The sequence below is a fragment of the Oryctolagus cuniculus genome, chromosome 5 (assembly GCF_964237555.1).
Source record: "Oryctolagus cuniculus chromosome 5, mOryCun1.1, whole genome shotgun sequence".
Classification (NCBI taxonomy): domain Eukaryota; kingdom Metazoa; phylum Chordata; class Mammalia; order Lagomorpha; family Leporidae; genus Oryctolagus; species Oryctolagus cuniculus.
The window spans coordinates 8,880,632-8,893,097 of NC_091436.1; the positions used below are offsets into that span (position 1 = coordinate 8,880,632).

General features: G+C 53.6%; 1 pseudogene; it reads left to right on the forward strand.

The window, feature by feature from the left end:
* Nucleotides 1-4,911: 4,911 nt before the first annotated feature.
* LOC138849766 (uncharacterized) lies at nt 4,912-11,602 on the forward strand (annotated as a pseudogene).
* Nucleotides 11,603-12,466: the final 864 nt, after the last annotated feature.

Genomic DNA, 12,466 nt, shown 5'->3' on the forward strand with positions numbered 1-12,466 from the left:
ATGCTTGGGTGTGTTATGCACGTATGTGTGTACATGTGTATTGCATGTACGTGTGTACGTGTGTGCATGTGTGCTGTGTGCATATATGTGTGCATGTGTGTATGTTGTATGTACATGTTGTGTATGCATGTGTGTGTGTGTGAGAGAGAGAGATACGAGGAATGATGAAAACTGGCCGGGAGTCAAAGCCTCCTCAATGAACTCATTCTAGATGACGGAATCCAGCGCTGCCCTTGCCCAGTAGGAAGCTCGGTCTACACCGAATAATGAACAGTCCCCACAACCCCCGACTCTGCCCCAATGCCGTAACAGGGCTCTTCCGGGGGCCAAGCCAACACACGGTGAGTCTTACGGGAACACTGTCTCCCCAGAACCCAGCAGGCAGGACTGAGGTCTAGATGGGGACAGTTCAACTCCTTGAGCACCCGCAGAAAGTCCCTCCTCTCTAGAACCTGTGAAATTCCCCACTCAGCAGCAGGCACCCCACCCTGAGGTTGCCCCTCTGTGTAATTCGTATCCATACGCACTGGTTTTTGAGGATCCACCATGACTGGTTTTTATTTTACAGCTCTACAGTCTGCTTCAAACTTTATTCTCTTGAACACATAAAAAATGCATCAGATGCTCAATGGGAGAAATATTTTATCAATATCTCATGAAGCTGTTTTAAAATAAAGCTGGGGGGGGGCCTTATGGCATAGCAGGTTAGCTGGCAGTGTCAGCATCCCATATGGGCACTGGTTCCAGTCCCGGCTGCTCCACTTCCAATCCAGCTCCCTGCTAATGCTCCTGGGAAATCAGTGGAGGATGGCCCAAGTGCTTGGGCCCCTGCACCCACATGGGAGACCTGGAAGAGGCTCCTGGCTCCTGGCTTTGGACCAGCCTAGTTCCAACGATTCAGGGAGTGAAGCATTGGATGGAAGATTTCTCTCTCTTGCTCGCTCTAACTCTGCCTTTCAAATAAATAAATAAATCTTTTAAAATAAATAAATGAATAAATAAAATAAAGTTGAGGGGTGGAGTTGTGGTGCAATGGGTTAAGCCACCACATCATCACACCACATCCCATACCACAGCACTGGCTCAGGCCCCAGCTGCTCCACTTCTGACCCAGCCCCCTGCTAATGCGCCTGGGAAGGCAGCAGATGATGGCCCAGGTATCTGAGCCCCTGAAACCCATTCAGGAGACATGGATGGAGTTCCTGGCTCCTGGCTTCAGCCTGGCCCAATCCCAGCTATTGTGTCCATTTGTGGAGTGACCAGTGGATGCGATGTTCCTCCCCTTCTCTGTGTCAACCTGCCTTCCAAATAAATAAATCTTTTTTAAAAATACTAACCTAAAGCTGGATTGTTTCCACTGAGAACAATTCGACCAGTACTTTTTTAAGCTCTATTAATTTATTTGAAGGGCAGTGTAAGAGAGAAAGAGGAATAGATATAGAGAAAAAAAGATCTTCCATCTGCTGGTTTACTCCCTAAAATGACTGCAACAGTTAGAGTTGAGCCAGGCTAAGCCAGGAGCCAGGAGCTTCATCCAGATCCCCCACATGGATGCAGGCACTCAAGTACTTGAGCCACCATCCATTGCCTTCCCAGGCGCATTAGCAGGGAGCTGGACCCAAAGTGGAGCAGCTGGGACTGGAATGGGCACTCCAGCATGGGGATGTGGGTGTCTCAGGTGGCAGCTGCACCCACTGCACCACGACGCCCTCCACGGTTTTATAAACTGCCTCCCCCCGCAGTGCACGGCACCTCCAACCCCATGGCACCTGTGAAGGTTTGGAGGATCTGTGAAGCCCTGGCTGGTTGATTAATAACCACCCCAACAACATTGCCCTGTAGGCTCTGTTGGACTCCGTGGCTGGCAGGGGCCAGTCCCTCTGCTAGTTTCACTCGGGCTCACCCAGACAACACTCAGCAGGAGTGCAGCCGAGGTGGAAAGTCCGGGGTAGCCTCACCCACGTTCTGAGGGCTGGCATTGGCTGTGGCCCGGGGCCTCTCGTCTCTCATCCTCCGGGCGGCTGGCCCGGCTTCCTCACGTGGCCGTCTTGGGGCTGCGTTCGAGACAGAGCAAAAGTGGAAGCTGCAAGGCCAGCAGGGAGGGGCCCGGGCTCCGGCGCTCACACAGCGGTTCTTTGGCCACGCACTGCCAGTCATGAGACCAGCCCAGCCTCAAGGGTTGGGAAGTAGACCCCATCTGTCCATCTCTGGATGGGAGAGGCTGCAAACAGTTAAGGCCACATTGAGTGACCCATGAAACCACAGCAGATTCAACACCACCCCAACATCCTCACCTGGCGGGGAAGCAGTGCTCCCGAGATGGATGGTGCTCTTCGGTGGGGGGAAACCGGGCCCAGCCCCCACCTGCAGCAGGTGGCGGAGGGGGGGGAGTAGGCGGTATGCACCTGCTGCTTCTACAATCCACTGCTGCCTGTGGTTGCCATGGTAAAGGATCCAAAGTCACAAGACTGCCAGATCCATTTACCCAGAGAAGTGCTGCTGGGGTCACTGTTGTCAGCGTAGCTGCACACGGGAATTCTCTAGAGAGACTTCGTTAAAACACTGATGTCTGGTCTTAGCCCCAGAAATTCCACTTTGACTGGTCTGAGACACAGCCTGGGCACTGGGGGATTTTTAAAATCACCCCAGGGGATTCTCAGGCGCAGCAGACTGTGAGGACTGGTGTTTGAACTTGAAACTGACGTTTCTCATTTGGCAAGAGACCTCAGCCAAAGCCTCATGCGCTCTGTCCACCTGGTTGTTTGTGTGTGGCAAGCATGTATGTGTAGAAAAAGCACACACACACACACACACTCACACTCACACGTGCTAGTCCATGATGGTGGAGGAAGCTCGGCAGTGTTCAGGGACCTTCCCGGGGCCGCTGGTGGGAAGCTGAGCCCTCCTAGCAAGGGGCAGGGGCCCTTGGCCCCACAGCCAGCCCCCGGGCGCAGGACAAGTGGAGCGGTTTGTGGTCCATTTGGTTTCCTCAACCCAGGGATGCTGAGAGTGAGTCATCGAAGGGGAAATACTGCATTTATTTGAAAAAACAAAATAGCAAAGTCGGATCTTGGGACTCAAACCAAGGAAGCCAAGCAGGAGGTGCTTAGTCGTGCTACTCAGCAACAGTTCTTGGAGTTATTCCATATCTGTATCTATATCTATATCTATATCTATATATCTATATCTATATCTATCTAACTATCTACCTATGGCAGAGACAGAGTAAGTGACATCTTCCATCGACTGCGTCACTCCCCAAATCCCAGCAGCAGGCTTGGGATTATTCTGAACACAAGAGTTCGGATGATTCCTTTCAAGAAGCCCCCAGCTCTGCACTGGGGAGATGGGGAGGAGCACAGGGATCGGGGGCTGAGAGGCATCCAAAGACCCAACCAAAGCAGACGTCCGCCTGCTGATGGGAAGCCGTCCTCTCGCTCTGCAAAGCGAGCGCCTGCAGACCTCACACTGGGCCCCTGGGCTTTGTCTCGAGGTGTTAAAATGAGTTTCTCCTTTTTAAGGAGCTGCATTCTAATTTGGGGGACGAGACACGAGTGTGGGAACCAGCAAACAATTGTGGAAGAATGCAGCAAGTGTTTCAAAAGTGACGAGAAGTGAACCAGTCCACTGCTGGGGTGCAGGAGGAAAGCACACCTGTAAGGCACCCTCTGATGATGCTCGACCAGGAGGCCTTCAAAGAGTGTGTGTGCATGTGTGTGTGTGTCTCTGTGTCTGTGTGTGCATGTGTGTGCATCTGTGTGCACATGTGTGTCTGTGTGTGCATGTGCATCTGTGTGCGCATGTGTGTCTGTGTGCATGCCTGTTTACTCATGTGTGTCTGTGTGTGCATGTGTGTGTGCATGTGTGCATATGTGTGTGCATGCGTGTCTGTGTGTGCATGTCTCTCTGTGTGTGTATGTCTGCTTGTGCATGTGTGTGTCTGTGTGTGCCTGTGTGTGCATGTCTCTCTGTGTGTGTATGTCTGTGTGTGCATGTGTGTGTGTGAGTCTGTGTGTGTGCCTATATGTGCATGTGTGTCTGTGTGTGCATGTGTGTGCATGTGTGTGTGTGTCTCTGTGTGTACGCACGCAGACCAGCTGCACAGTGACACTGGGGACTTCGTAGAAACACAAGCTTGCAGGCGCTTCCCCACACCTGTCGAATCAGGTGCTGTGGGGTGACGCCCACCTTGGGTGCTGGAATGAGGCCTCTGGGTGATTCTGGGATGTTCTCACGTTGGAGCAACACCACACTGCAATGTGAAAAATGGTTACTGCCTGGGTTTACTGAGACTCTCACGGGGGACACGAGGCAGGGCAATGGCATCTGGGCTCAGCTGTCCATCAACATGTGTGGGGTTAGGAAAGACACAAGAAATTTCAAGAAATCTAAGGGGGCCCGTGCTGCGGTGTAGCTGGTAAAGCTGCCACCTGCGGTGCTGCCATCCCATATTGGTGCCGGTTCGAGTCCCAGCTGCTCCACTTCCCATGCAGCTCCCTGCTATGGTCTGGGAGAGCAGTGGAAGATGGCCCAAGTCCTTGGGCCCCTGCACCCACATGGGAGACCTGGAAGAAGCTCCTGGCTCCTGGCTTCAGATTGGCCCAGCTCCGGCCATTTCGGCCAACTAGGGAGTAAACCAGCAGATGGAAATCAGTCTCTCTCTCTCTCTCTCTCCGTATAACTCTGACTTTTGAATAAAAATAAATAAATCTATTTTTAAAACATCTGTCTAGAGGTATCTAGTGTCTCACAGGATGTTCCATGAGCCAAAGGCAGGAGGAAGAACCCTGTGATTCTTTTTCCTGTGGGAGAAGCCCAGGACTGGTGAGTGGGCTGCCGGGAACACCCCAGAGGCCAGGGCACCTCCCAGTGCAGGTGGCTCCCCAGGGGGACAGGGCTGAGCAGTTAGGAATGGAGGTGAGCAAACCTCGCTCCACGGCAACGTCCCGGGCACCACCCTCGGCTCATTCCCCAGCACCCGCCATTCTCCGTGGAGGCTGCACCAGGCTCACCCAAATCCTTGGCTTCCTCTTGTCCTCTCTGTTCCAAGTTTTTCCACAGGCGGGGCTGGGGGCACTTTTTCCTGCCAAGGGCCATGTAGATATCTGTACCATCACTTGCAGGCCATACACAATTATCAACTTGAAAATTAGCTGGTTGGGGGGCCGATGCTGTGACCTAGTGGGTAAACCAGGAGCTTCATCCTTTTTCTCCCACGTGGGTGCAGGGGCCCAGGCGCTTGAATCATCCTCTACTGCTTTCCCAGGCCATTAGCAGGGAACTGGATCAGAAGTGCAGCAACTGGGACTCGAACCGGCGCCCATGTGGGAGGCCAGTGTTGCAGGCGGAGGCTTACCTGCTATGCCACAGCGCCGGCCCCCAGATTTTTACAAATGCCACGCGTGAATTTTGCAGGTTCCTATGAAAGAACTCCTTTCTTGTCACCCAATTATCCTGCAGCAAGCTCACAGTCCGGCTGGCCATCGTCCCGCTGTGACACTGCGTTGTCTGTGGGCAGTTTTTCAGAACACGGGACGCCCGACCCTCAAGGGAGGCACGCGATTCCCTGGAGCCTGGCCGGGTGTCCTGGCAGCCTGTGTCGTCAGCAGGGCAGGGCCTAACCGGCTCATCTCAGGATGCCTTATTTTCTATTCTTCACCTCAATCTCCATAAGCAGGGAAGGTCACTTAAAAAGAACGTTCTGTTCAGACTTCCTTGAAGCCAGCTCTCCACATACACAGAGTTCTTCAAGTCTGAGTCTACACTGAGGCGATCCTGTATCACAGCATGAAGCTAAATTTATTATCATGAAGGTCTGAGAGGCAGCTTTGCAATACATGCACATGGCACCAGAGAGAGGCAGGCGACGTGTGGGGGCCCCACGCGGGGACACTGGACATCATCTCGAGGTCAGACCTCTGGGGGGGGGGCAGGTGGCCCTCGTGCAATGACCAGAGCGAGCGACAAGCTGGCTGGAGCACAGATTTTTTTTTCCTGCCAAGAATGGAAAACAGCCTCCGAGGCGCTGGCCTGGGTCGGCTCTGGCCCAGGCTGCACACACACCTGCCCTCCTCTCGCTACACCTCCAGGAGCCGCCAGACACCCAGAGACTTTCCCAGAAGTTTCTTAGGGGACAGCCAGGCCAGGAGTCTTGCTGCTCATTGACCATACTCAAAGGCACCACAAGAAAGAGACTCGGCAGGCCGGGAACTTGCAGACACTCACGGGGGCCTGGGCCAGTGGGAGCACGCATCAGACATCAGCTGACTCCCCAGCTCCCGCGTCCTTTATCCTAAGTCCTGGCCTCCAGGGCCCCTTCAGCCTCCCCTGTGTGGGGAGCACGGCCCTGGGGACAGTCAGGCATCAGAAACTCCCAGGGCAGATGGAACTTCCAGCTGAGACGGGCCTGGGGGGCACTGGCTGTGCAGAGGGCAGCGGCAGGTGCACAGCAGGACAGGTGTGGTCATGGCTCCCAGGCTGCGGACAGGAGTCTCCAACCAGGAGTCCTCTGGCTGAGTCCTGGTGCGTCAGGTCCACGGAACCCGGAAGCCCTGGCGTCCGACTCAGGGGACGCTGCAGCAGGTGGGCAGGCAGAGGGGTCCTCCCAGCATCAATCCAATCCCATAGATCAGTCACTGCTCCACGGTGACAGCACCGAGACCTGGCTCTGCGGTGCACAAATAGTCAAAAATAAAAATAAAAAAAGGCTACGTAAGGAAGGGGCTGTATTTGGCACAGTGGTTAAGCCGCTGCTTGGGACACCTGTGTGGTGTCCTGTGTTGAGTTCCTGCTCCACTTCCAGTTCCACCTTCCTGCTACCGCACTCACTGGGGGAGAGCAGCAGATGACTCAGGCACATGGCTCCCTGTCACCCACACGGGACACCCGGCCCAGCCCCAGCGTAGCAAGCATCTGAGGAGTAAGCCAGTGCATGGGAGAGCTCTGTCTGACCGTCTGTCTGTCTGTTTCTCTCTCTGCCTTTCAAATAATTTTTTTGAAGTCATTTAAGGCTAAGCCAATAAATTTAAAACTCAGGAAGCATCAACTGCATGAGATTTCAATGTTTCCATGTGACCGCACGATCTTGGTGAGGAAAGCAATTGAAGTATAGTAAACAGCTGCTGTATGCAGGATACCATGTTAAATGTTTGTAGGATGAAAGATGAAAATCGGTCTGCATTTTCTAGGGACTCAGCTCAGCAGGGCGACTCTGAAAGGGCCAGGGAAGGGAGTCTAAGCCCATCTCGAAGAGGCCCCCTTGGAGGAGGAGGGACCTGAGCCAGACTCCAAGGCAAAGACGAGATCCCCAAAGAGGGACGGGGAGGGGATGGCGTCGCAGGAGGCGAGGACAGAGACAGCAGCAAACTGTGGAACGGGGCGGAAGACAGACAGAGGAAAGACTGATTCCCCAGTTCTAATTCATCGCTTGAACTTTCTAGAAGATCAATCTACTAATCACCGGGTGGTCCCGGAAGGGAAAGTGGGCTGGGAAGAAGAGACCGATTCTCAGTGGTGTGTCCTGCCAGCGGCTCCAGTCTTGCTCACCCCAGGCAGCACGGGGTGGGAACCACACCTGGAGGTCGGGAAGAAGCAAAGAGCTCCCTCGAACCCAGCACTCGCGGTGTGGGAGTCACAGTCCCGCGGTTCCTGGAGATTCAACCCCGGAAGATGCAAAGCCAGAAGTTTGGACGCCGTCTGATGTGACCAGGAACCAAATGACGCGAGAGGCACCTCTCGGGTGAGGTCTCCCCCAAGATGACCCAGCAGCAGCCACACAAGCTCCTCTCCGTGTTCTGAAGACTTGTCACGCAGGACAGCAAGAGCTCGCCACGCCGAGGGATCGGGCAGGGAGACCAGACCACGCGAGAAGAGAAGCCGATCTTGCCGTCTTTTTGTGATCCGGGGCCTGACTCCTTCCATGCTGCACGTGACATTTACAAACGTCTCCAGCGATGTTCAGAAAACCGCCATCAAAACTATGCCTCAGTACGCAGAATTCGGGGTGCGGGACACTCAACATTTAATGAATCGGTGCGTTTTGTGGAAAGCCTCCGTTGGCAGCTGGTCCCCGCGGGAGGCTCAGGAGGTGGCCCCCGGCATTAGGGTAGCCCTGTCTGTGTCTGGTTCCCATGTGGACAGAGAGCTGGGGCTGTAACCTCTCTCCTCTGTTGCTGTGTTTACTGCCGACTTTTGATATCGGAAGGCTCAGCACCTCCCTTGGTTGCTAAGGCAAGCCCGTAGGTGCACAAGGACTTCTACATAAGTGGAAAATCTGTCAATGTAACTGCTTCTGCAGGTCACTGGGGCTCTTAATGATGTAAATTATTTTATATTGATTATTAAGGGAACTGACAAAGGGAGACTGACGTTTCAGGATCATGCCCTACCTCCGGCTCCCTCTGCTACAACCGAGATACGAGGTGAGGACCCCTGGTCTCCATTTATAAATGAATGCCCTGAAGGGCTGACCCTGGGGAAAAGCCCGGAAGGCGTCCTGGACTTAGGACCCAAAGACCGAGGAGCTGACACAGTCGTTGGAGAGGTCACCGACCCGTGCAGCCCCTGTGTCTCACCTGGAAGGACAGGTCCTGCCAGGCGTTGTGCTGTTACCTACCCAAGGGAAGGAACCTGAAATACCTAGCAGTCTCCAACAGGTGTGTGGGTGCTAACCCACCCCTTCTCACCCCACACCAGCCCGGGCATCGCTGAATGCAAGAGAACGTTACCTGCTAGGATGGTGAAGGCACTGAAGTCGTTTATTTCAAAAAGAGAAGCTGTTTGGGCCAGCGCTGTGGTAGAGGGTTAAGCCTCTGCCTGCAGTGCCAGCATCCTATCTGGGTGCCGGTTCGAGTCCCGGCTGCTCCACTTCCTATCCAGCTCCCTACCAAAGCACCTGGGAAAGCAGTAGAAGATGGCCCCAGAGCTGAGACCCCTGCACCCATGTGGGAGACCCAGAAGAAGCTCCTGGGTCCTGGCTTGAGATTGGGGAGAAAACCAGAGGATGGAAGATTCATTCTCTCTCTCTTGCTCGCTCGCTCTCTCCCCTCTCTGCATCTCTGCCTTTCAAATAAATAAATCTTTTTAGAAAAGAGAGAGAAGCTGTTTCACTTGTTTGCTTGGGGATGGGATAATGGTAGGGAAAAAGAGCAGAGAAACCTGAAAGCTGGAGCTCCCGGACCAGAATCAGAATTCACAGTGGACATCCTTGGGAGGCAGGCTCCACTCTCACAGAACCAGGAGTCTTCTGCCTGGCCAGGCACAGCTTTCAGGGGACCGGCAATGTCCTTAGTACTGGAGGACCTCATGAACACCTTGGAGAGACGGCTGTGCAGGGGATGCCACCGAGCTGAAAACGTTAGGGTAGGGCTGTGATGCCAGGATGCCAGGTGCCCGCTCAGCTCCCGGTGTTGGAGGGCACCCAGGTAGTGTCCCATAACCCAGTCCCAGATGAAGGGAAGGTGAAGGGGAAGGAAGAAGAAGAGGAGCCTAGATTCTATAAGACTCGCAGCATTTGCATTTACATCATTTCTTCCTTTGTAAGCTGACCAACGTTTCCACAGTGCCGTTAACAAACACACGGCCCTGTACTCAGCTTTACAAAATAATTGTTGCTGGGGCTGGGGCTGGGGCTGTAGCGAAGGGGGTTAAAGCCCTGGCCTGCAGCTCAGGTATCCTATATGGGCACCGGTTCGAGTCCCAGCTGCTCCACTTCCTATCCAGTTCTCTGCTGTGGCCTGGGAAAGCAGTGGAGTATGGTCCAAGTCCTTGGGACCCTGCATCCGCATGGGAGACCCGGAAGAAGCTCCAGGCTCCTGGCTTCAGATCAGCTCGGCTCTGGCCGTTGCAGTCATTTGGGGAGTGAACTAGTGGAATGGAAAGCCTCTCTCCCTCTCTCTCTCCCTCTCTCTCTGCCTCTACATTTCTCTGTAACTCTGTCTTTCAAATAAATAAAATTAAAAGGAGGAGCACTACCACCTCGGCCACATGACCACCCTGACCACTCTCATCACCGTGGAAGACACGACTTGAGCAGAGGTGCTCCCTGCAGAGAATCGCCTTCGGGACATTTTGAAAGCTGCGGAGAGACGCCCGATTTCCAGGCTCAGATGTCTGTGGAAGCACCAGAGCACACAGCGACACTGGATGAGATGCGCCTGCGGCACGTGGTCTGGGGCGGCACGGGTGCGGAACTCCGTTCCCGAGGCTGAAATGTCGGCTGCGTTGGTTCAGCGCAAGTGGCTTGTTACACACACAACCCTCACCACCGCCCAGTCCAGATCTAGGAGATGGAGATCAAATATATAGGAACGAAGATTTATTAGATGAAATAAAACACCTTAAAGAAGAAATCAAGAAAATGACGGAAAAAATCCAACTATGAGAACATCAGCTTGTGACTCAGTGTAACGGCCACCGAAAATCTAAAGAGGAAAAGTGCACAGACACTGATAAAGACACCCGGACTCCCTGGAGAATCCCTCCCCAGGTACTGCAGCCTTCCAGCAGCCTCCCAGACCCACAGCCCACGGCCAGGGAACACGAAGAGAGCCGCACCGACCGAGGCCCGCGGTGAACGCGCAGCCCGGGGCACGCAGCAGGGCATCGCACCCCTGCACGAGAGATTCACGCACAGCTGACAGCAAGAAAGCAGCTGCGGTTTGGAAGACCCGCCTTTCTCGTCAAGCCCACGGTTCATGATGGATGTGGCTGAGAGCACGGCTTCTGAAACGAACTTGAACCTGAACGTGACCATGAATGCTCAAGAGCCTGACCATCTGGCAAAGAGTCCACCTCGTGACATGCAGTCTGTAGCTACTCCTCTCCAGACTGCTCCCCAGCCAAGTATGGGACCGGCCTGAGAGAGCTGGCCGAGGCCAGTCTCCACCAGGGGGCCACCCTTCTCAGCCCAGGTCTTTGCCGCTTGTAAAGCCATCCATTCTGAAGTCTTGGGCACCTCCTCCAGACTCGGGATCATCTCTCATCTCCAAGTCGGACTCCTCCCACTTGTAGGAAGTCACCGATAACCACACCACGTCATTCGGCAGAACTTCAGCCAACATCCAGACCAGCAAACCTTGCAAGGAATCCAAGAGTGCAAGCTCCGCCCCTCCCTGCGCTTTCAAACAGAAACAAGTGAGCACCCCACCCCCCACCCCCACCCCCCCACCCCCCGCCCCGAACGCAGCCTCAGAACTTCCCGGCCAAGACCGGCATCCCAAGGCCACTCACGCGACAAAAAGAAATCAGGCAGAATCCAACCGAATGGCAACTTGCATTCTGGGGATTGTTTGGCCTCCAAGTGTTAGTCTCATCTTCCTAAACCAAAGACACAGCAAGTACATAGCCATCACCTGCCGCTGCGTGCTCTGAAACCGTCTTCTGTAACAGCTTCTGTAGAGTTTACTGACAGTGGAGGTGCCATCGAATACCCAGGAAACACACAGAACGTCCTCCTTGCACACGGTGGACCCGGATGAGCACCTCCCCAACCACGTGGCCGCAGGAGCCCCCGACAAAGCGACAGCTCTGCAGCCCTGCATCCGTGCAAGCCGTGTCTGTCACTATGTACAAAGGAGAAGCTGAAGCTAAGAACATTTTTAAACTCAAGACCGCATTTCCTTGGCCACGTGAATACCATAGTGCATGCACTCTCTGGAAACTCCGCCATGCCCTCGGGGGAGTAAGAGCTAGAAGGCACACAAACAGCATCTTAGCTTTGTCACGATAGGAGTCTTGCCATTGTGGACTGCCCCACAGGGGCTGCAGGGGCGCCCAGCGTCCTCTGAGTGCCCTTCGAGGACCTGTGACAAAGGCCAAACCTTGAAACAGGTGGGGGGGGGCATGGTCTCCCACCGCAGCAATGCACTTTAGAGTTGCATTTGTTTACATTGTAGATTGGGATTCTGGAGTCATCTTTCTGTGAATGTAGAATTCCATCGCAAAAGAGAAGAAGACTTGACACCACTGGCAGAGTATGTACCACATGGTATAGTGCACAGCAGAGAGAAGAAACCCAAGGATTCGAAAAACATCCGGTGTTCATTTTTAAAAAGAGGGAAACACTTCAACTGAGGCTCGATGTTTCGGTTGCGAAGACAGAGCGTACTTCACATTTCTTAAAAGAAGCAGGAAGGTAAGTTTGTCAAGTGAATGGAGTTCATAAAACATACACTAGCAGAGACTCCATGTAACAGTACGTATTCTGTAGCATACAGAGTATTACAGTAACATTCCACTGAGACTATGATACAAGCAAGTGGATACTTCCAAGTATATTCAGAAATACATAAATGTACACTGGATGTATATGCAGAAATTATTAACTACAACTAGCCTGGCACCAAGCTAGGCACAGAATAAATGTCCTTTTTAATTACTAAAAAAGCACGGAGGTCATTTGGGAGTCCTGTGAAGGGCAGCAGTATTCACAGCTGCCAGGGGACACAGGTGACCCTGCCAGCGTGAG